Source organism: Marmota flaviventris, chromosome X, assembly GCF_047511675.1.
Source record: "Marmota flaviventris isolate mMarFla1 chromosome X, mMarFla1.hap1, whole genome shotgun sequence".
In the NCBI taxonomy this organism is placed as follows: domain Eukaryota; kingdom Metazoa; phylum Chordata; class Mammalia; order Rodentia; family Sciuridae; genus Marmota; species Marmota flaviventris.
Genome location: NC_092518.1, coordinates 52868541 through 52894741, shown reverse-complemented (window position 1 = coordinate 52894741; position 26201 = coordinate 52868541). Strand labels below are relative to the sequence as shown.

General features: G+C 36.6%; 1 long non-coding RNA gene across 1 annotated transcript in view; it reads left to right on the top strand.

Moving 5' to 3' along the window:
- The window catches only part of LOC139703309 (uncharacterized), a 51200-nt gene that overhangs the window by 373 nt on the left and 24626 nt on the right, over nt 1-26201 (top strand). The gene's annotated exons all lie outside the window — the stretch shown is intronic.

Below are 26201 nucleotides of genomic sequence, written 5' to 3'. Positions count from 1 at the left end.
CAGAATTAATTTAGTATATTTTCAGGATAAACACAGTGGTACAGAGAAACAAATGAGGGAGATAATGATTCTGTAAGGGGCCAGGGAAAACTACAAAGGCAGTGATATTTGAACTAAGCTTAATTAATAAGAATTTTTAAGCAGATGAAAGCAGGAGGACCTTTCAGACAGAGGAGACAGCTTTTAAAAAGGCATGGAATAAGAAAAATCCAAAAGTGTTCCAGGAACATATCGTGTGGGATGAACTAGCATGTAAAAAGGAGAGGCTGGAAAATTAAACTGGGAATGTAGGATGAGGCCTGGATGTGAAGGTTCTTACATGCCTTCCAGGGTGTGAGAACATAGTCCTGTAATGAATATTATGAACAGCCTGAAAGGTTTTAGGGGCAATGAAGTGACATCAGAGATGTGTTTTTGCAAAAGAACTGGCAGGATTTGGGAGAGGAAGATGTCCTGGAAGCAGAGAGACCAATTAGGAGGTAATTTAATTCAACAAATGTTTTTGGAATGGTTCCTTTCTGTTAGGTCAGCTTTGGTATAAAAAGAGGCCTGTTGCCAAGAAGCTCATGTTCTCATCAGGGTGATAGGTGTTTTTTTTTTTTTTTAATGCAAGTACAATAATAAATAGAAGTATGGGTAGCCTCTTGACATTTATGGATTTGACACTCACTGTTTTAATGATTTCCAAAGGTCTGTTACATGAAGACATTGTAATTTTGCTGTGATCAATGTTTGATTCACATTCTGCATGACAGCTGTGTGGGAGCAAGGGTTTCTATAAAGTTGCTCTCTGTTCTTGATTTATGGTTATATATGCAATAAACTTCCTAAAATGATAAGATCTTTATTGTTTCTTTTCAGATTAAGTTAAAGGTTGATGTTACTAAAGTAATGATGTAATGAAATGCAGTTTATTTTAGTTACAGTATTTAATAGCTCAATTAATTATTTCATCCCTACAGTTCTGATGTGGGTACTTAAATTTTCCAATTAGTCATGAATTTGGCAACTCTTAGGACATATGTTTTGGGATTGTCAAGGGTATTCTCATTAAGCTAAGTAGCTTTCAGGAGGCATTAAGAGTGAAAGGGACAGTCTGAACTGGGTTTTTGAATAATGACTAGGAGTTCATCAAGGAGATAAAAGGTGGGAGTAGGAGTTACAGGGGAGAAGACCCCCCCCCAGCAAAAGGCAAAGCTATATAGATCATCATAGCATATTTGGTGGTTGAAAATAATCTGGCCTTGCCTAAATGTATTAGAATAGTCTAACCAAGAGACTGTAAAGGCCTGGGCCTATGACAGGAGATGAGGAGAGAAAGAAGAAGGGGACAGATGTAACAGTGTTTGGGGGAAAGAATCATCAGAATTTATTGACCAGTTGGCAGTGATGTATGAGATAAATTATAGCTAACTACCAGAAATTCTAACCTCAATGCCTGAATGAGCAATTTGCTAATTAACACTCTAGAAGCTGTGGTGAGAAGAGCAGATTTTATAGGAGTAGGTGATAACTTTCATTATTGGACATGGTGAGTTTTGCCTGAACCTTCTGAAATTAGCCTTGGCACCAATCAGTTAGTCTGGGTTTAGGGTTTATGACAGGGATGGCTCATATGCAAAGTAGCACAGAAGGCTAAGAACTAGAGAGACAAACCATGTACAACAAGGTTTGGCAAACTATGCTTATGGACCAAATCTAGCCCACTGACTTTTTCCAAATGAAGTTGTATAGGAACACATTCATGTCCACTCATTTACCTATAATCTATGACTCTTTTGCACTGCAGTAGCAGAATTAAATAGTTGTGACACAGATTATTTGGCATACAAAGCCTAAATTTAAAAATAATTAAAGACTTTCCCCTTTTTGGGGCAATTTTAGATTAACAGCAAAACTGAAACAGTTAAGAGATTTCCCATATAACTCCTATCCAAAGGCATGCATAACCTCCTCTTGTATCAAAATTTTCCACCAGGGTGGTACATTTGTTACAATTTATGAATCTACATTGACACAAAATTATCACCCAAAGTCCAGAGTTGATAACATTCACTCTTGGATGGACAAATGTATAATGACATATATCCACCATTACAGTATCATATAGAATATTTTCACTGCCTTCAAAATCTCTGTGCTTCACCTATTTATCTCTTCCTTCTTCGAATCCCTGGAAACTACTGATTATTTTATTTCTCTGTAGTTGTGCCTTTTCCAGAATGTCACAGAGTTGCAATCATATATTATATAGCCTTTCCAGATTGGCTTCTTTTATTTAGTAATATGAATTTAATATTCCTTCATGTCTTCTTATGGCTTGATAGCTCTCTTCAGTGCTGAATAATACATTGCCTAGATATACCAGTTTATTTATCTGCTCACCTACTAAGGGATATCTTGATTGCATCCAAGTTTTGTTATGAGTAAAGATGCTATAAACACTGATGTTAAGGTTTTGTATGGACATAAAGTTTTCAGTTCGTTTCGATAAATACCAAAGAGTAGGATGATTGGGTCATGTGGTAAGGTTATGCTTAGTTTTATAAGATATTGCCAACGTGTCTGCCAAACTGGCTAGATCATTTTGTATTCCCACCAATAATAAATGAGAGTTGCCATGCTCCATCCACTTCCTTGCCAGTATTTGGCATGGTCAGTGTTCTGAATTTTGGCCATTCTATAAATTCTGAAGTAATATAGCTTTGTTGTTTTAATTTGCAAATCCCTAATGCTATGTAATGTAGAATGTCTTTTCATGTGTTTATATGCCATCTGTATGTATTCTTTGGTGAGGTGTCTGTTCAGGTTTGACCCATTTTTTAAACAGAATGTTTATTTTCCCACTGTTGAGTTTTAAAGTTGTTTGTTAACTTTGGACAACAGGCCTTTATCATACATGTCTTAAAATATTTTCTCCCAGTCTGTGGCTTCTTTTTTCATTATCTTGATTGTATCTTTTGCAGAGCAGAAGATTTTAATTTTAACAAAATATAAAATTTGTTTCATAAGTTGTACCTTAGGTGTGGTATTAAGTCATCACCAAACCCAGATTATCTAGATTTTTACCTATGTTACCTTGTAGGAATTTTATAGTTTTGTGTTTTGCATATAGGTCTGTGATCCATTTTGAGTTAATTTTTATGAAGGGTATAAGGTTTGTGTCTAGAATATTTTTTCTTCATGTTGTTCAGTTGTTCAAGTGGCATTTGTTTAAAAGACCCATAAAAAATGGGTCAAAAACCTGAACAGACACCTCCATTGTGTTATGCTTATTCCTTTTTCAAAGATCCATTGGCCATATGAATTTCTAGGCTCTCTGTTATGTTTTATTGATCTATTTTTCTATTCTCAACAATCACATTGTCTTGATTACTGAGGTTTTATAGTAAGACTTGAAGTTGAGTAGTATCAGTCCTCTTAATGTAGTTCTTCTTCTCTGATATTGTGTTAGCTATTCTGAGTCTTTTGCCTTTCCATATGAACTTGAAAACTAATTTGTTATATCCACCAAATAACTTGTTAGGGTTTTTATTGTGATCCATTGATTCTGTAGATCAAGTTGCAAGCCTGATACCTTGACAATGTTGAGTCTTTCTATCCATGAACATGGGAATATCTCTCCTTTTATTTAGTTCTTCAAGTTTTTTGTCAGAGCTTTGCACTATTCTTCATACATATCTCGTATATGTTCCAATAGATTTCTACTTAAGTATTTCATTTTGGGAGATACTAACTTTAAATGGTATTATGTTTTAAATTTCAAATTCTACTTATTTATTCATTGCTGTTTTATAGAAAAGTAATTGACTTTTGTATATTAACCTTATGTCCTTCAGTCTTGTAATAATTGCTTATTCTAACTTTTCTTGTTGATTCTTGTAGAATTTCTGCATAGACAACCATGTCATCTATGAACAAGGACAGTTTTATTACCTGCTTACCAAACAGTATAATTCTTTCCTTTACTTATCTTATTGAGTTACTTAGGACTTCCAATAAATGTTGAAAAGGAATGGTGAGAAAAGAACGTCCTTGCCTTTTTCCTGATCTTAGTGGGAATGATTCTAGTTTCTTTCATTCATATATATAGTTTTAGTTGTAGTTGGGCACAATACCTTTATTATTATTATTTTTTTATTTTTTTGTGGTGCTGAGGATCGAACCCAATGCCTGGCACGTGCTAGGCAAGCACTCTACTGCTGAGCCACAACCCCAGCCCAAACATTCTAGTTTCTTACATGATGTTAGCTATAGGGGTTTTGTTTTATTTTTAGATATTCTTAGAATGTTGAGAAGGTTCCCTTCTATTCTTAGTTTCCTGAGGTTTTTTTCATTATTAAATCTGAATGGATGTTGGATATTGTCAAATGCTTTTTCTTTTCTAAATTAATTTCTATTGGTGCATCTAATTATACGTAAGAGTGGGATTCATTTTAACATATTTGTATATGCATATAACATAATTTTGTCAATTTAATTACCCAGTACCTCCTCTTTTCTTCCCCTCCTCCTTCCCCCTGGTTCCCTTCTTCTCTTCTTGTGGTCTCTGTTCTACTTTCATGAGACAACCACCATTTTTTTTTCTCTAGCTTTCATATATGAGAGAAAACACTCAACTCTTTACTTTCTGAATCTGGCCTATTTCACTTTGCATGATATTCTCCAATTTCATCCATTTATCAGAAAATGCCATAATTTCATTCTTCTTTATGGATGAGTAAAACTCCATTTTATATATGGCTGTTGTGAATTAGGCTGCTGTAAATGTGGGTATGTGCCAAATAATTTTTCTATATCTACTGATTTCATCATGTGATTTTTCTTCTTTAGCCTGTTGATTTGTTGAATTACTTTAAATGGATTTTTTGAGAGAGAGAGAGAGACAGAGACAGAGACAGAGATTTTTTAATATTTTTATTTTTTTTTAGTTTTCGGTGGACACAACATCTTTGTTTGTATGTGGTGATGAGGATTGAACCCAGCGCCGTGCGCATGCCAGGCGAGCGCGCTACCGCTTGAGCCACATCCCCAGCCCCTAAATACTTTAATTGACACTCAAATGTTGTACCACAATTGAATACCTGGAATAAATTTTGTCTTGTTGAAGTATATAATTGTTTTCATATAGGGTTCAATTTGCTAATATTTTATTGAGGATTTCATATCTGTTTATTATAGATATTTACCTATAGTTGTCTTTTTCTGCTTTTAATTCTTTGCCTGATTTTAGTGTTAGGGTGATGGTGGCCTCATAAAATGAGCTAGGAAAAATTTTCTCTGCTTCTGTTTTATGAAAGAAATTGGAGAGAATTGACATAATTTATTCCTTAAATGTTTTGTAGAATATTGATGTGGAAGGTTATTGATTCAGTTTGTTTTCAATTTTTTCAATTACTCTCTCCCTTCCTCCCCCCTCTCTCATTACTGGGCAACTGAGCATTGAACCCAGGGGTGCTCAACCTTTGAGATATATCTCTAGCACTTTTTATTTTATTTCTGAAACAAGGTCTTACTAAATTGCTGAAGCTGGCCTCACACTTGCTATCCTCCTGAGTTATTGATTCAACTTATTTAATAGATATAGATCTTCTCAGATTGTCTGTTTCTTGTGAGAGTTCTGGCATCTTTCAAGAAATTGGTCTGTATCATCTAGGTCATCAAATTTGTGAGCATAGAGCTATTCATAATATTCCTTTGTTGTCCTTTAATTTTCATGCGATCTGTACTTACGTCCCTTCTTGCATTTCTGATATTAGTAATTTGTGTTCTTAATTTCTTAGACTGGCTTTTGGTTTTGTTGACTTTTTCTGTTTATTTCCTCTTTTTGTTGCCATTGATTTCTACTCTAATTTTCTATGTCTTTTCTTCTACTTACTTTGTATTTAATATGCTCTACTTTTCCTAGGTTTCAAATGTTGAAGGTTAGGTAATTGGTTTTAGATCTTTTTTTTCTTTTCTAATACATGCATTCAGTGCTATAAATTTCCACTTAAGCACTGTCTTTAATGAATCTCACAAACTTTGATGAGATCTATTTTCATTTGGTTTAAAATATTTTAATATTTCTCTTGAAATTTCATATTTGATGTATTTAATCAATTTTTTTTCTTTGCTTCTCTCTTTTTCTTCCAAGACAGAAGGTCTTACTATGTTGCCCATACTGGGCTTGGAACCCTGGGATCAAGTGAACCTCGTATTTCAGCCTTCTGAGTAGTTGTGACTACAGGCATGTTATATATTCTGGATGTCATTTCCTTATTAGATGTATGGTTTCCAAATATTTTCTTCCATCCTGTACATTGTTTTTTTCATTGTATTGATTGTTTCCTTTACGATGCAGAAGGTTTTCAGTGTGATGTAGTCCCACTTGTTTTCCTTTTTATTCCCTATGTTTTTGGTGTCCTATCCAAAAATGATTGCAAACAGCCTTTTCCTGAAATTTCATGTTTTCGTATCATATCTTCAATATATTTGAGTCAATTTTTGTGAATAGTTTAAGTGTCCTATTTTATTCTTTTGCATGTAGACATCCAGTTTTCCCAACATACTATATTGAATAGATTATCCTTTCCACATTTTGTAGTCTTGACACCTTTTGGAAGATCAGTTCACTATGTATGCATGAATTTATCTCTGGGCTCTATTTTGTTCCATCAGTCTATGTGTCTGATTTTATACCAGTATACTACTGATTTGTTCACTATGCTTTTGTAATGTAATTTGAAATCAGGAAGTATGAAGCCTCAAGATTGATTGTTTCTTCAAAATTGCTTTGGCTATTTGAGTCTTGTGTTTCTATATTAATGTCAAGTTTGTCATTGGAATTTTGATAGGGATTGTAGATCTCCTAGGGTAGTATGGACATTTTGACAGTATTGCTTCTTTCAACTCATAGACATAGGATACCTTATCTTTTGTGGGTTCTTTAATTTCTTTCTGCAATATTTCATAGTTTCCGTGTCCAAGTCTTTCACTTCCTTGGTTAGGTTATGTTTAAGTATTTTATTCTTTTTGATACTATTGCAAATCAGATTATTTTCTTAATTTCTTTTTTAGATAGTTTATTGTAAGAGTGTGAACATGCAACTGATTTTTTGTGTTGAATTTGTATTCTGGAACTTTACTGTATTCATGTGTTGTTCAACATTGTTTGGGGGTGCATTCTTTAGGGGTTTTACATATAAAATGTAATCTGCAAACAGATTTTTACTTCTTTCTTTCCAATTTGGATGTCTGTTGTTATATTTTTTTCTTCCTGAATAATCTGGCTGAGACTTACAGTACTACATTGAACAACCGTGATGAGAGTGGACATCCTTGTCTTATTTCTGGTCTTAGAGGGAAAGTCTTTAGCTGTTGAGTATGTTAGCTGTGGGCTTGTCATGCATGGCCTTTATTATGTTGAGACACATCTCCTCTATACCTAATTTTTTGAGTGTTTTTATTATGAATCAGTGCTTAATTTTTTTAAGGCTTCATTCTGTTAATATGATGTGTCACATTTATTTATTTGTATATATAGAACTACTCTTGCATCCCAGGGATAAATGCCACTTAATTATGTTGCATTCCAAGTGAGAGCAGAGTTTTCACCTAAGACATCTTGGGATGCCTAAACCAGAAAACAAGCTGAGCTGAAAAAAGTAGAGAGAAGGAGGGGGAATCTAGTAAAGGTGACCAAATCAAAGAAGGCTTAGAGGCAGGAATTTGAACCTGAGACTCAGAGGCAGGGAGATTAAAAGATGAGAGAAAGAATAAATGTAAATGAGTTGGAATTAATGGCAGCTGCATGGTGGGACTGCAAATTGGTGCAGCCAATATGGAAAGCAGTATGGAGATTCCTTAGAAATTTGGGAATGGAACCACCATTTGACCCAGCTATCCCTCTCCTAGGTTTATACCCCAAAGACTTAAAAACAGCATACTACAGGGACACAGCCACATCAATGTTTATGGCAGCACAATTCACAATAGCTAAATTGTGGAACCAACCTAGATGCCCTTCAGTGAATGAATGGATAAAAAAAAAATGTGGCATAGATACACAATGGAATATTACTCAGCAATAAAAGAGAATAAAATCATGGCATTTGCAGGTAAATGGATGGTGGTAGAGAAGATAATGCTAAGTGAAGTTAGCCAATCCCCAAAAAACAAATGCTGAATGTTTTCTCTGATATAAGGAGGCTGACTCATAGTGGGGTAGGGAGGGGGAGCATGGAAAGAATAGATGAATTCTAGATAGGGCAGAGGGGTGGGAGGGAAAGGGGGTGGTTTGCGATGATGGTGGAATATGATGGACATCAATGAAGACATGAATTGGTGTGAACATACTTTATATACAACCAGAGATATGAAAAATTGTGCTGTGTACATGTAATAAGAATTGTAATGCATTCCGCTGTCATGTATTTTTTTAAAAAAATCAATTTAAAAAATGGCAGCTGCAATTGGAGTAGGTGGTTGCAGTAGTGAGGAAGAAATACGAGAAATATGAGTGTGTTTAGAGAGATGGTAAGGAAGGTCTGAGGTGATCATGAGAATGCTTGTGAGTATTTGTAGCTTGGTTTTATGAGTCAACCCATGTTTAATACTTAGGAGGGTCAGTTACATTAAAGGAACAATGGCAGAACAGACATTACCATTTTCTGGGTTGGGGCATACTGTTCTTAATTGGAAGGGAAATTGTGATATATTCTGCGTGTTTTGTAGTGGCAGGAAAGCTCCCATAACTGCTCTTCTTGCTAATATCTAGCCAATTACACCAAGTATTACAACTGATTAGTATCAGTGGGAATCAGATACTTGTTTCACCATGTATTCTGGTTCCCATTATGAAGCTTCTCAGGCAGGTGTGAGTCATGGGTTGACATTGGTATGACCTAGCAAGGAGTAGTAGAAGGAATATTAAAACTGAGTGGGACACTGGGGTTATAACTCAGTGGTAGAGTGCTTGCCTTGCACATGTGAGGCACTGGGTTTGATCCTCAGCACCACATACATATAAATAAAATAAGATACTGTGTCCATCTTTTTAGAAAATATTTTTAATATCTATTTTTTAGTTGTAGTTATACACAATACCTTTGTTTTATTTATTTATTTTTATGTGGTGCTGAGGATCAAACCCAGGGCCTCGTATGCACTAGGCAAGTACTATACCGCTGAGCCACAACCCCAGCCCCCAAGAATATCTTTAAAAAAAAAACTGAGTGGGAAGCAATTGGAACTTGAAAGGCTGCCGGGGTCTTCAATGGCTACAGAATATATTGGCAGGGTTAGATAGTGGTGATGTGTTTGAAAAAGAAAAGACAGCATGTCACACTTTTATATCTCCCCTGGGGCTGTTCAGTATTCTGTCTTGTAGATCTTCTTAACTGGCTAGTATGCTTCCTGGGTACTGTGTGACCTGTGAGGATTGCAGTATTATCCTATGGTATGGGGAAATTACAAATGTGAAAGCCATTATTGTAAATCAGCATTTGGGTAAATATTATAATGAGTTGTTATAAACAAAGACAAATTAGAGTGGTAAAGTAGAACTAGACATATTATTTGAAGAAGTATTACAGTGCAGATATATTTCCAGAACTTTGATTAAAGCATACCCCTTGTTTTACCTATTGGTCCACATATATAGTCAGAATATGGAGAGCTGTGAATATTGCTTTCCAGAGTAAGGATTTTAAATGAGGGTCTTGGTCAATTTCAGGTAATGAGTTTCAAGGAAATGGATACTTCTTTGATAAACATTAAGTGTCAGTTAGTAGTTGTGAATTGGAGTTCAGAAAAAAGGGGATACATATATTATCTTAATGAGGGTTCTGCCACTTGTAATATGATATCATGCCCTTAGGAAGGATAAAGATCCAGAGAAGTACTTTTTTGTGAAATCCACTGAAATGGAATTTCATGGAAAATTTGGTGCTTAGGATAGGGTAGAGTAATACTTAGGGCTTTCAGTACCTGTCCTCAGACTGAAACCACAGTGTCTGACATACAGTAGGTGCTCAATAAATTTTTGTGCATGATGAATTTTTCACTTACTAGACATGCTCAGAATTTCAAATAGGCTTTAGTAGCTATTTAAGGTACTGTGGCAGAACCACATACCTGAAGTTTAGGCTACTCCTTCCAGGACATTGACTATTCATTGAACATTGGGTTTAGCTTTGAGGGGCTAGATGAAGAAGTGTCTATGTCAGAGATCCTCAAGATTACTCCAAGGTTTGGTGATTTGCGAGACTTCCAGAACCATGTATATAATGTTGTTTATGGTTAAAAGTAATTATAATGATGCAGAAGGATACATAGCTAGATCATAATGGAAAAAGACACAGATGGAGTAACTCCCTGTACAGGCTTTGTACATTCTCTTTTCCTTATGAAGAGTTACATAGAGTGCACTCTCCCCCAACAAGGAAAACGCAGCAACACATGCAAAATGTTTTCTACCATGACAGCCCATTAGAGACTCAGTGCCCTGGGGTTTTATTGGTGACTAATTACATAAGCACTCTCTGCCTAGCACGTACTGAAATGCCAGACTCCCATAAGGAAGGCAGGTGTTCAGTCTCACTTGCACAAATAGTCTAGGCACAGTGTGCCACTCTAATCAGTTAACTGTTGACTGGGAATACTCCAAGAACCAAGTTCCCAGATGCAAACAAAGGGCTAACCTTATAAGCAGGACCTTCTAAGGATAGCAATTTCAGGCCTGCTGCCTTAACCATCTGTCTGCTGTACTGTAGCTGAAATCAATGATCATAATGTTCCCAGGCCAGATAATTTCTTAGGGTAGGATTCTTCTGATACCTCCTGATATTTGGGGCCTGTTTTAAATCTAAGATCACAGGAAAAAGAAAAGTTTTTAAAAAGGAAGTCTACCCCACTGGGTATAGACTGAATTTTTCTAACCTCTGATGCTCTAGATTGTCATGATTTTATTAGACCTCCTTGAAATTTTGGGTGCCTTCAGTGTATCCATGTCTTGATGGTAGCCTCAATCATCAATTTCCTTTTCTCACATTGAATAGTTACCTTTAGCTATGACCAGTCTCTTTTTGAGAATTACAGACAAAGGAGAAGTTTCCCAAGGTAAATGGTTAGATCTGGGTAAGCCAATATTATGGGAGAAATAGTTTCAGCTCCTGGAATATATAACTGTTGTATATAATAACTCTTTCCATTTCTGAACAACTAATTTAGTGGAAAGGTCATTAGGAAAGGATGGCAAAGATGCTGTCAGTAACATCCAACAATTCTAGAACTGCCAGACTCCTTTGGTTATCTGGAGGGCTTCTCAGTATAGAACTTCTGGTATTTTCTCTGGAATCATATGGATGCCTTGGTTTAATGAATATAGCCTTAGAAGTGTTCTTTCAGGCTATTGAAAGTAAAATCCTTAAGATTGACCTAGAGGTGGTAGTGCTGTACTTAGCCTAAAATAAAGGCATCATTCATTTTTAACTCAGATGCCAGAGCTTCCCTTTCCCTGGGAATTTAGGTAAATGTGACTTGACTCCTCAATCTCACAGTCTTCACAAACCAGCATCTTTTCCATGATTTCTTTGAATGTTCAATCCTATATTTTCACTTGTGCCTCTTTGCTATTGAGAGATGAAAGTAGGTATTATAATTACATAAAGCTAGGAGCAGAGAGAATTGTGAGGAGAAATGAGGAATAACTGCTAATGTGAATGGAGTTTCTTTGGGGGATGATAAAATATTCTAAAATTCATTGTGGTGATGGTTACACAACTTTGAATTTTAAAGAAATCATCGAACTGTGTGCTTTAAATGGGTTAATTGTATGGTATGTGGATTATATTTCAAGAAAGCTGTTATATTTAAAAATAAGGATGCGTGTCATTTTATTAGATATTGTGGATTTACTGCCAGAAGAGTTGTAGCAGTTTGCCTTCCCACCATCAATGCATAAGAGTGCCTAATTCCTCACAGCCTCACCAACAGAATGTGTTGTCATATCTTTTTGCCAGTCTGATAGGTGAGAAATGGTGTCTCAGTGCAGTTTTACTTTGCATTTCCCAAATTTTGAATGAGTTTGAACATGTTTTCATGTTTGAGGATAATTTTTTTTATCTTCTGCAAGTTATCTGTTCATCTCTTTTCCTCATTTTTCCATTGGGCTTTTTATTTTATTCATTCAATTCTTAAGAGTTCTTTGTATATAATATATATCAGCCCTTGTCTGTCAGCACCCATACCCTTTTCTTTTTTTGGTACAGAGGATTGAACTCAGGAGCACTCGACCACTGAGCCACATCACATCCCCAGCCCTATTTTGTATTTTATTTAAAGACAGGGTCTCACTGAGTTGCTTAGGGCCTTGCTAATTTGCTGAGGCTGGTTTTGATCTTGCGATCCTCCTGCCTCAGCTTCCTGAGCCACTGGGATTACAGATGTGCACCACCTCGCCTAGCAACACCCACACTCTTAACCATTACACTCTACTGCTTATCTGCTCTGACACTTTACCCATGAAGACACCACTTTTCCAACCTTTATCACTGAAAATGGCTCAAATGCTTGTCATACAATTATTTAAATGTAGTGTAGGCTCTTAAGGTACATGATCTAGGACCACATTTCACAGCAATGTTCCCCTGGAGTTCTGCCAGTTTTGGGAGAATGCAGGTAGGTAAAGCAGCTTGATAACCTATTTAGAGATTGTTTAGGAAGTTTTCCTTTTTGAAACTCTATTATTTATTTATTTATTTTTCTGCAGCCCCAGATGAGAAATCTGGCTGTCCCCAGTGCTAATAAATAATAAGTCAAGGTAGAATCCTATCTTTGGGGACAGCAAGACTTCTTGCTTTGGTAGTCACCTTTTGGGGAGGGCGGTAAAGGAGTTACACCCTTCTGTTTCCTGGACTATAGATCAGCTTAAGAAAAGAAGTTATAAAGATTTTTGTTTTGCTACATTCTTATCTGTGCCACTGTCAGGACCTTGTCCAGCATCCTAATTATTCTCCCTTTTGGAGTGAGCCTACCTTATCATTATTATTTTTGGCTGCCCTTTGACCACCTTTGGCTGCCTTTCTCTTGACAGTTTGGAAGTTTCTTTAAAAATGAAACATGCAATTACCATATGCAATGGTTTGACCAACCCTCCAAAACTCATGTTGAAATTTAATTGCTATTCTAAGTGTTGAAAGATGGGACCTTTAAGAAGTGATTAGGCCATGAGGCTCTGTCCTCATGAATGTATTAATGTCATTTTCCTAGGAATAGGTTAGGTATTGCAGTTCCTGAAAAAAAAGAGATGAATTTGGCTTGATGTTTCTTTCTGTCTTGTGTGTGTTTGCTTACCCTCCCACCATGTTAAGGCACAACATGAAAGCCCTCAGCAGCTGCTGGTGCCATGCTGGACTTCCCAGAATATAGGACCATGAGCCAAGTAAATTTCTGTTCATTTTAAAGAATCCTATCATTCTAGCAGTAGAAAATGTGCTGAGACTTTATGACATAGCAATTGAATTCTTGGGCATTTATTCAAGATCAAAAAAATGCATATGAATGTTCATACTAGTTTATTCATAGTAGCTAAAAAGTAGTGAGAATTCAGATGCCCTTTAATAGGTGAATGGCTAAACAAACTATGGTACATTTATACATTTATACCACAGAATACTATTTAGCAACACATAGGAATGGACTCTGGATACAACAAATTGGATAATTCTCAAAGGCATTATGCTAAGTGAAAAAAAAAGTCAGTTTCAAAATGTTGGGGAGAGTACATTCCATTTATATGTCACTCTAGACAAGAGAAAATTGAAGTGTCAAAGAACAGATCAATGGTTCCCAGAGGCTAGGATAGTGATAGAGTGTAACTAAAATGTAATATCATAAAGAAGGTTTCTTTTTGGCCGAGGGGTGATATAACTGTCCTTTATCATGATTATGGTAGTGGGTATATGAATCTGTGCTTGTGAGAAATTCTTAGAATGATATGCTAAAAACATCATTCTTGCTTTATTTTAATTTTAAAAACAAACAGAAGAAATTCAATAGAAAAATAATAACCATGCTGCTAGTAAAGTATAAACCTAATTCATTTTAAAAATAAAGGAATGGAGACATATTAGACTGGACCTTGAATAAACAGAAGAGGAATTAGGGATTTATTTATCAAATAGTGGGGAAGAAACAAAAGCTTGTAAATTGGGTGGTAAAAAGTATATTTGTGTCTGATTTGTACAAAAACCGCCCTTAAAAGAGTACAATTAATAAGGGAGTGAAATTAAAAACAGGAGATATTCTAGATGAGAGACAATAAACAACTAAAAGTGGGTCAAGGAGAGTAAGAACAAAAATGGTTGGATAAGACCTAGATTTGTTAGACATTATGACCAACTTTGCAGAAATTAGCCACTGGTTTGATTGGCAAAAGAAAAATGCTTTGCTACTAAGTTCTTTATTTGAAAGGTCACTTTCTTCCTGTGTTCTGGCTAAAAAGTCATTTGCATAAAATTCCACAATATTAGGCCTTTGAGTATATTTAATAAACAACACTCTATCTTGTGTCAGAATGGAAGTTCTGAAATGCAGGCCCTCAGGCAGAAGTAGCCATGTCAAAGTCCCAAACTTGTAACCACCTGATAATTCTGTGAATGCTGGCTCTGTCCCCAGATTTCCATAGTAATAATATTAACACTTACTGCTTACCATTATGCCAGACCCTGTTTTAAGTGCTTTGTGTATACTTTTTTTTTTTTGTACCAGGGATTGAACTCAAGGGCACTTGACCACTGAGCCACATCCCCAGCCCTGTTTTGTATTTTATTAGAGACAGGGTCTCACTGAGTTGCTTAGCACCTTGCTGTGTTGCTGAGGTTGGCTTTAAACTTGAGATCCTCCTGCCTCTGCCTCCCAAGCCGCTGGGATCACAGGCATGAGCCACCGCTCCCAGCCTGTGTATACTGTTCATTTAATCACATCAAAAGTTCCAGAGATAGTACTGTTATCATTCCATTTTGAGATGCAGAAACTAAGACATAGACCCGCCTACAGTTCACACTGAAAGTTAAGAGACTGAGCTGATATTCAAAACTTAAGCAGCCTGACTCCATGGCCGAGGCTCTTGAATGTTACACTGGGCTACCTCATAAGAGGCCAAAGAGCCTTGAAAGCAGGCAAGTAGAAATAGACAACTCCTAGCAGCTTTCTTTACCTTGACCATTTCCCTTTAATCATTTCTCCTTTTTGTGTTATCTATTGTTATTGTTGCTTTTATACCCTTTGCCTAATATTAAGTGCTCTTGTTCTGTTATCAGTTCCCTCAATCACTTTGTAGGCAACCTCTTCATAGTGGTCCTCATGTCCCATTGTGGGAATCTTGGGTGACTCTTTTGGTGAGTCTTCCTCCTAGGTTATCCTAATAAAGAACTCTATGGTTGTTTGTTTTAGAGTCAGAAACTGAGTGGGGCTGATAGGTTTCTGGGATAAACTAAGTAGGCCTTTCTTCTGAGTCACTTCATGGGTATGTGGAATGAGGTATTCTTATCTTAACCCTAGGCAGATTTCAGGAATTCAAGAGGAAGGAGCAAGATTTTCCGACTTGCACAGCTGACTACAGCCAGCAAGTGAAACCTAGCCCATTATCAGTTTTTATAAATAAAACTGTATTTAGTCATGCCTATTCTATGGCTGCTTTTTTTTTTTTTTTAAGTACGAGAGAACTGAGTAGTTGCGATAGAGATCATGGGACCCACAAAGTCTAAGATATCTGCTATTTAACCCTTTACAAAACAATTTTTGCCAACCCTTGTTGTATGAGATGAAATATCCTACATGATCAGAGGATTCTACACAGGGAAATGCTAACAGATTAAATTTCTATTTTAGATGGAAACATTTAAAAGCACTAAGAGGAAGAATCTATATCTAAGGACCAGAAAGGACATTATCAAAATATGGTAGAAAGAGTACTTAGTGTAAATAGATAAAAGGGATTAGCTTTTGAAGATGCTGGTTGAGAGGTAAGTTCTGCAAGATTTGGCTGGTGTGTGTGTGTGTGTGTGTGTACGCTATATGTTAGAGGATCTCTTTTCTAAGCAAACATGAAGACAGAGAGAGGAACATAGTGCAAAATAAATGTAGAGGAAAATACCCTTCTTGTTTCCTGATTTTTTTTTAAATGACCACTTTGTTTTTTGCAGAGTTCCAGAAATTTTGTCTGAAGTTCGTCTTCCAAGGCCTGTATTTGTTAGACAACATTGCCCCTAGCGTCTGCATGTCAGCATCACACTCTAATAGGCAGACTGAAGAACATTACTTGACCAGGGCAGCAATGGTATAGACCAATTGCAAAGATCACATTACTCTTTTTTTTTTCTTTGTCAAAATTTACATTGATGACCAGATATGCTCTCATCAGAAATACACTGGTAAAGTCTGCTTATTAAAAGAGGCTAGTAAGATTGAATCTGGTGCCTTTTGCTTTTCCTTGTAAAAAAAATTCATTTAAATATAAAGTATTATTCTCTCTCAAGAAACTTCTTTTAGCTCTGCCAAATCTGTAAGGCTATGGACTAAGAATAACACTTTAATGAGTTTTGAGATTCACTTGTCATAGATGGTCTTGTGCAGGAATTACTGAAACAAACTGCCCTTCTTTGCCATTTCCCAGGCCAGGATTGCTGCTTTCCTTTTGAAGCCCTGTGAAGATATTAAATCAGAAAGAAGATGCAAAGCACCACCTCTATCATATAAAAGCCTGGATACCTTAGTCCAGAACTGCCCTTTCTCCTCCCTCCCACTCTCTTCTCTCTTATTGTGAACTCATGAAGGATACCTCTGTATCTTTCCATAAAAACACTGGTAACTGCAAGAGATGTGGGAATGGCCATGATTCTCAATCATAGGCTTTTACTCCTAATAACAAATATATGCTGAGTGTTTTAATTCAGGACACAGTACTCCATTACCTCCAAATTGAAAATGTAAGTGGATAAAGTGTAATGGGGCAGATCTATTGTGACCTTTATTTTACTCTCACTCTCCAGTTATTTTGGCTTGGAACAATTAGAGTAAATATTGAGTAGTTATAATAGTATCATTATGTTTCTTGCAGATTAAACATGCTCATGTACAGATTTGATATCCTTGTTCCCCAAAAGGCTGCTGGCATTGTTCCCTGCCTAGAAATTTCCTAAAGAGGTCATAATTCTAGGACATAGGTGAACAGCTAATGAGATTGCCCTCCCCACTTCCTTTTTCTGTTTTCATTATTTCCTTACCTTTCCCCCATCTTTCCTGAATCTGAGTTGTCTCAATCTGTTAACATCATCACTGGTGGTACAATTTCTTTGTACTTAGTTAATTTTATTTTATAGTGATGAGAACACAACATGGGATATACTCTTTTAACAAAAATTTAAGTGCAAAATACAGTATTATTGACTGTAGGTACAATGTTATATTCATTGGCACAATCAAGAACTACCATGTAGTAGAAAAAATTCTGGAACTATAGTTATGAAAGGCTCCTTCTATAACACAAGTTGTGATTTTATGATTAAGTATCTGAATGCCCTGTAGAACATTGCTTAATATGTCTGATCTTCAGTTTTTTCATCTTTATTAAGGGGATAGAACCAGGTAGTCTCAGGGATATCTGAAGTCCATTTGAGTACCTCCAAATCCATGGACACACCTCTTGCAGTTACCAGTGTTTCTATGGAAGGATACAGAGGTATCCTTCATGAGTTCACAATAAGAGAGGAAAGAGAGGGAGGGAGAGAGATCTGATATGTAGAGATCATTCAGTGAGAGAGAGCAGGAAAGAGAGGAGTTGATTCTAATCCATGACATGATATCTGTGGGGACTTTTAAGAGGAGGTGAAAACAGCATGATTTGAACATAGGGGAAGATGATTTCAGAGTAGAGGCTTGACCTTGAATCTTGAATCTTTCAGGAAACAAGTTTTAGAGATAGGCTTCTTGGGTTTAGTTACAAGCTCTACCATTTAGAAGCTGCTATATCTTGGGAATGCTACTTAATGTCTCTTGAGCCTCAGTTTCATCATATGTACCATGGATACAAAATAGTAATTTGTTTCAATTAAATGAGTTAACATATATAAAAGTCATAGAACACTGTGTGGAGGCTAGTCATGTATCTGGATAGAGAAATGCTAGGAAACTAGGTAAACTTTCCTATAGATAGAGTTTCTGTAGGTATTATTGAAGATGGAAGCTAGAACTTCAAAGAGTCAGTTGTAGCTGGAACATATGCTGTGGATATGTCATGTGGGTAGAAAGCAATCAAGAGTCAGACTTTGGTGGTCTTTGCATCTTTAATCAAGGGGTTTTTAGGTTTATGTTGGAGAAGTTGAACAAGTAATGGTTTTCTCCAAAGCCCATAAGAGTGCCTAGTTTATAGTAGATACTAAATATATATTCACTAAATATATATTTCTTGCATGAATGATATTTGGAACAGTAGAATGAAGTAGTGTTCATATTTGTTTACTAAACAAATGACTCTGGTAATTATAAAATCTTGCTGATGAATTAGGGAAAGAGAGACCACTGATACATCAGTGTTATAGTTCCTACCTTTAATGTCCCCTGAAAATCTCATGTGTTAGGCAATGTAATAATGTTCAGAGGTGAAAAGATCATATTAAGAGAGCTGTAACTTCATCAGCAAATTAATCCATAATGAATTAATAATTAAATGCACTACTGGGTGATAACTGTGAGCAGGTGGGCATGGCTCCAGGAATGAGGTCATGGGGGTCGTGCCTTTGGGAACTATGTCTTCTTCGTGGCTCCTTGCTCTTTAGCTCTCCGTCTGGTTCCTGGATGCCATGAGCTCATCAACTTTCCTCACCATGTCCTTTCACCATGATATTCTGCCTTACCTCAGGCCTAGAGCAATGGAGTTGGCTGACCATGGCCTGAATCTCTGAAACCATGTGCCCAAAATAAACTTTTCCTTCTTTAAGTTGTTCTTGTCAGATATTTTGGTTGCAGCAACAATGGAAAAGAAAAAAAGAAAAAAAAACTGACCAACAGTCTGTCATTTGGGAGGCTCTCCCAAGAGTCTAGATGAGGCATGATCTGGGTTTACCCCAGGAATAGTGACGATGTGAACAAAGAGTGAACATGGTGGAATGGCCTTCAAGAGATCAAAAGTGCAGAATTGGGTAGGCATGGATAGATGTGATGGCTGACATCCAGCCTCAGTAATTTTAGGGAGGATGTGCACCATAGAGTAATAGAAACTGGTGTGAGGGAGAAGAAAAAAGAAGATGAAGATAAGTAGAAGAGAAGAAGTATAGTCAAAACCACCCATTTTTGCTCTAAGATTTATTTCCAAGGGCCAGTCTCTCCCCTGTCCTTGAGAACTATTCCAGAAATCTCCTCCAGGACTTCTCCTCCAGGGTTTCCATATTGTTAAGCCGTACTGCCTCTGCTCTTCACAATGGGGGAGAGACGAAAGATCTCTGAAAGACTGAGAAAGCCAAAGATCATGTGAAAAAGAAGGTATTTACTGCACATAATCACAAGTGGACTTGAGATTCCTTAAAGGAGTCTTTTGGCATTAAGTCACAGGGAATATTTTAAGAAAAAGTCATTATACCTTGTGTTTCACTCTGGAACAGGATGTTTCTCAAATTTCCTTACTTTGCAAAGTCAGATGGCTTTATATGCAAATATTTTCAAATGAACCAGAGTCAGGCTGGGTTTCTTCCAAACTATTGTTTACTTTAGTCATCCATGAGTAGTTTTTTGGTTCCTCAGCCTGGATTGGATGTTCTTCCAGGGCATGTAACTGCTTTTCCCTGTACATTTCCCCAACATGATACTTAGGCCAGCATTCCTGGCATCATTCACTGATATCTCATCCAAATTTGATTTCCTCCTACCACCTTTAATTAGGATCCAAGAACTAGAATCCAGGGACTATGAGCATGAGAACTCAGTAATGGATCCAAAAGTTAATGTTTTCCTGATCCTTTCGCTGATCTCTGTTTATGATAATCAACAAAACCATTGTACAAAAGATGCCAATATGCATTTTTTCCTTAATTGCAAACATACAGAGACTCAGGAATTTGTTGTAATGCAATTCAAGATCCCATGAAGTCCCTTTATTCCCTTGTTTCTACCACCAGTCTGATTTAATTGGTGTGTACATTAAGTTTTAGCTAGTGGAGTGTGATGGGAATAGTCATGTATCATGATGGTCTTTTCTATTTTTAGCCTATATACACTAAGGTTTTTAGCATATATATAATAAGCTTTTGATTCTCTGAATGACTGTAAGAAAATAAGTAAAGACAAAATAAGGAGCTTTTAAGGTCAAAATATTCCTGATAACTGGCCTCTTGATAGCAAGCTGTTCATATTCTCCAATAAATTTTGAATTATGATTTCTTCACTTACATAGCCCACACTGACCCATAGTCAGCTGGGTGTATTTTCTTATGTAGGTAACATGAAATGAACTGAGCCTTCTGACATCAGCATCATGGTATTCTGATTCTGTTCCTGATCAAACCACTAAGGTGTGCATGACCTGGGGAAACTCCCTGGACATCTTTTCCAACTCTTTTCTCATCTGCCCCATTATGAAAACATGAGTCCTTCAACCTCACTTGCCCATTCTTTTGCATTTTCCTGTCTTCACCATTCCTCAAAGAACTATTTTCAAACTTCTGTATCATCTACAGCTTCTAGCCTGAAACCACAACACACTATTGGGGTGGGCTCAAATTGATGCAATCTCAAGGAATAATACATATCTAGAAGTTCTGCTGAGGCTTGCTTTGCTCTTCATTAGTGTTCAAGCCTCAATGACTCACAATTATTCCTGGATGACCATCATCCTCTTCTCCTGCACTTACCCTTATGTCATGCTCCCAAGCCCTTGAGTATTGTGTGTTCTAAGGTTATGTGGAATATGAATGATAAAAAGATGCCATGTCTGCTGGCAGAGAAATCCCAGACCATGTGCTGTGAGAAAAGTTGGGGAAGATAGTCTCATACTATAGACAGCATGCAGACAAAAACTGAGGTCATGGGCATGGGATGGTTCTGCTCTGAGTAAATTTGCCAATGATTGGAAGAAATTAAAGAGTATGTAGAGATATGTTGTGATCTATAGACATCACATATTTATTAGTCTGTTTATTCATTCATTCATTCATTCTGTAAGAGCCTAACAATTCCATCTAGGACTAGGTTAGACATTCAAAATGTTGGCTAGATTCCTTGCCTTCGGGGAACTTATACTCCAGTGAGAACTATAGGAAATTGGAAAATACAACACAGTATAGTATAGGTTTTGAAAAAAGTAAAATGTTTATACTGGGCTTACTGGAAACTCATAAGAGAGCATCTGACCAGAACTTTATTTCTATGTAGGCTTCTGGAAGGTGACTTCTAATCTGAAACCTAAAGCATGAATGATCATTGCACGGTCAAAGAGAAGTGAGAGGTAATTTTCTTGGCGGTGTGGCTTGACATATGCAAAGGTCAGAGAAACATGGAAATTCTTCAAAGTTAAAGAAAATATATAGATTTTCTTACACTTTTCAAGAGTGAGGAAAATGGTATATAGAACTAGGAATTATTTTCTAAAGGTTTGAAGCAGAGAAGTGGGGAACCAAGTTAGTAGGGAAGTTAATTGATATAGTTGTTATTAATAGTGCAAAATGTATAAGATTTGAACTTGGATCTGAATTTATTCAGAATCTGGTTAATTAAGATCCAAAAGCTAGATGTCAGAAATGTTATAATGTCTGATATATGTGTAGGCACTAGTAATAATGTTGTTTTCTGAAAATATTTTGAATATTTATCCAAGAGAAGTTTAGTATGTTCTGTAGTACATAAAGTTTCTTAATTGAAAAAAATCATATTTGTGGTATAGTGTTGAGTGATTTAACTTCCCATAAGGAAAATTCATTTAAAAACAAGGGAAAGATCAGATGAGTAGGGGAGAAATTGGTGACCTGGAAGCTCATTCACAATGAATCTGTACTAATGGGTGGAAGAAAAGGTCTTGAGTGGAAAGAATGTGTATTCCCCTAGTATCCTTACATTTGAGGCCAAGGTTCCAGGGGAACAGTTTAGTAGAAATGTTTTCTTCTCCTTCAAATCCCCAGTCTCTGGTATAATGAAGAATCCATGCACAGACTAGAAAGACTGCTACACTGAAAGCCTAGTGTCCTGGATCCTGGTTCTCTTGCTACTATTAAACAATTGTATGTTCATGAAACATTCCTTAACATCTCTGATTTCCTGTTTTCTCTCTCCAAAATAAATAAGGTAGATGTGCCTTGAGTCTCCAGTTTGAACACTGCAATATTTGACTGTATCTATAGGGTGCCAAGTTGAAAAAATGACGCAGCCCTGCCCTTTGTTGTCTCAAACATCCATCTACATATAGCCAACTGTCACATAATAATACTAATGACAAGAGCCCTGTGAGAGTATAGCTTTCAATGATAAAGAGAAGTGATGAAAGATTTTCCTTATGTTGGTGAGGCCACATAATTATGGCTTGAATGACATAATTATGGAGGACAAATAGACCAGATTAATGGAGCCAATCTGAGAAAATGCAAGTCTAATATTAGAGACACAGTAGTACAATGGATAGGAAATGTTTTCCTTTGTAAATTTTTTATTAAGTGCATTAATTATGCATATCAATGGGGTTCTGTGTGATATTTCAATACCTGTGTATAGCACACACTGATCAAATCCAGCCTCCCTTAATCCACTCTCCCTCTCTGCCTTCCTAATCTCTATAATCACCACTCTATGTTCAGGTCAATTTAAGATTCTGCTTTTGAAAAGTAGAAAGAAGCTAGAACTTGATGCTCCTTAAATTTTCAACCTAGCAGATTCCAGGCTTATCTCGTAGATAATTCAGAGTAAGCAAATATGTTTAGCCTGGGAATGAAAGATGAGTCAGATACATGCTTCAGAAAAATGAAGCTTGATATTTAGCCTTAAAAATAGAAGGAAATCTTGCCATCTGTGACAGTGTGAATGAACCTGGAGAACATTATGCTAAATTAAATAAGCCAGGCAAAGAAAGACAAATACTATGCATTCTTATTTATTTGTGAAATCGAAAGTAATCAAACTCATAGAAGCCAAGAAGGAAATGAAAGGTGGTGGGGATGGGAAGATGTTTGTCACCATACCCAGCAAGAGTACCGCTTTTCTTTCCCTAACCCAGGAAATGGACAAACTATGTTAACAGACAAAGTTGCATTTAGACAAGAGGAACAAATAAGTATACAAGGTGAAAAATAAACAATAATATGAGTAAAGTTCCTCACTTAATGAATGGTTGTTATTATAGTATAAAAAATACACCTTATAAAAACACTGACTCAAATGTCTTTCAGCTTTGCCAAGACTTGATGTCTTTACAAGATATGTTTTAAATTAAAATAGCAAGAGCTTATGTTTTTTAACTCCTCTCCCCAGGTAATGTTACTCATTTAAATGTTTCTTCTAAAGACTAAATGTTTTCCCTGTTTACAAAGAAAAATAAAAACTAAGCCTTGAAATGATATAAAAGTAAATTCCACTTTATGGTATACGTGAGAATCTCATCTGAGAAAAGGATTTCAGCATGAACTGGAGAACTCATGTGAAGTTTGGGAAGAAGTTTTTCCAGAAACAGGCCTTTCTGAAAAGAATCATAAGCCAAATGCTAGAATGAGTGAGGGACATGTAGGGAACTGACAAGTACAAATAATGCTATTCTGTCTCATGAAAAAAGTCAAATGTTCATCAGAGATTCGAGCGTATTCTGTAGTCAATAGATATTGACTAAAAGCTTCTGAGTCCTGAATGGTATGGATCTGTTTCTGTAAATATCACTGGGTAGCAGTATAAAGGATTGAATGAAGGTTGGGATCATTCATCAGGAGATGCCAATAGACCAGAAAGTCTGAATCATTGAAAGGATGCCTGGAATTAGGACTCTGATTTTTGAGAAAGTAAACTTAGAGTTTGTCCATTTCCTGGGTTAGAGAAAGGGATATATCACCATATCCCTTGCTGGATATGATGGTATATATATGAATAGGCAGTCTCTACCCTGCTGCTTCAGCTTATAGTGCTAGGGACCTCTTGTTACTGGATGCTGTCTTCTGTGAGCCGTCACCACCTAATCCCAGAAAAGTCTCTGTCCCCAAGTCTTCCATTTGTTCTTCACCCTTCCCTTAAAGGTTTTTCTGAAGATTTCCTCTTAACCTGAGCTTCCACATCCTGATTGATATGCACTCAGAGACCCAATCTGACCCTTCTTATTAAAGTCAATTACCCTAATGTGTCCTTCCCACACTCTGTAAAACTCAATATCACCCGTCCCTGTTATTTTTTTTTCATGCTTTTAGCAATGTTTGAAATAAATCTTATTTTTATACTCAGGTATTCCACTAGAGGGTATTATGCCACTTAACACAAATTACCATGAAGTGAATGTTGTAGGAGGTATGTCATATCTTTACTGAACTCTGTAGACTTGTTGAAGACCCTCTTTAGAGATGGAAGTGACAGCATGAAGAAAAGTTTGATCCTCACAGGTACAGGGTATGATGGAGATATAGATCCATAGGTAGCCAGGCATATGCTGAGCACAGAGAAGGTTACAGAATGTACTAGGAGATGTGCTCTATAGTTCACTCAAGGACATACAGAATGTCCATTTAGGCAAGTATCCCTCCATTTATTACCTCTAACTTATGCATAACTTATGCATCAGCAGAAGGGTGATGAATTCATTGGCTAAAGGTTATACCTGGATAGATTGGAGAGTGGACTAGAACAAGGCAAAAGCCTAGATGAGACAATATTGGTTTTGTTGGATGGTGTTAACTAAGGTGTTATCTCTGGGATCTGTCTGCTGGTTGCTTGTAATGTTCTCCAGGAAGAGGTAAGACATATTTTGAGTATAATCTGGGGCATTAACCAGGGGAGGCTCACAGGAAGAGGAAAAGGTGTGGAACAATGAGGGGGAAAATACCCAACTTCTATGGCTGTAAAGTTCAGGCAGGTATGTCTAGTTGGTCATTATTAAAGGAAGAAGGTGACAGTTTTAAACATCAAAATGGAGTCTCCAGTGAGAACACAGGGTTTAGTAAACTGATTTGCAACCTGGGAGGTATGCTCAGATTTCAGCACAAGTTAGAATAACAAAAATGTAGGTGAGTGAATGTAATTTCAAGTTGGAGCGGATAGCCTGAGATTTGTAGGACTTTATTTGGGAAAAGTTACCCATGTGATGAGTATTCATAGGGTTAAAGTATATATAAAAGACTTCGGCTGCTGGGAAGATGGAGTAGGCATACTTTTCCCTATTCCTCCTGCTGAGTACAACAAAAGCAACTACCCTAGATGTAATGTATAAAATAAGCAAAAGCAGAGAATAAGGCACCTCTACCCTTACTTCTCCCCTCTAGAGTGAAGTCATAGGATTACTGGAGGATAAGAACTTCAATTATAGCCCAGTGATAAGGAGCCACCCCCAGTGTTATTATATGCTATGATTGGAGATAGTAACAAGGTACAATTATGCCCTCCTGCCTAGAAGATTTCAGAGGAGGCCAAGTGAGGAGATATAACTCCCATTCCCTCCCCACAGAAGTCAACAGAGTCCAAATGGGAGCCTGGATTTCTACTCATACCTGCAAGGAACAAGAGTTGCCATTCTCCTTTTTCCTGCAGAAGTGGTATCAGAGGAACCAAGCTAAAATAGAAGGTGCGGATACTAGCCAAAGCCTCATAACATAATATCCAAACTGTACAAGTTTTGATTGATTATAACTCATTATATCAAGAACCAGGAAGATCTCAAACTGAAAGGAAAAAAAAAGACAATAGATAGATCCCATCACTGAAATGAGAGATATTTAAATTACCTGACAAAGATTTTAAAGCAGACATGATAAAAATGTTTCAATAAGCAATTATAAACATTCTTCAGGCATGGAAAATAGAAAGTATCAGCAATGACATCAAAGATATAAAAAAAAACAAAATGCAAATTTTAGAATTAAAAAATATAGTAGCCAGAATTAAAAAGATGGACTCAACAGCAGACCCGAAGGGACAAAGGAAAGAATGAGTGAACTGGAAAACTTAACAATAGAAATTAATAAATTTGAAAAAGCAGAAAATAAATTTTAAAAATT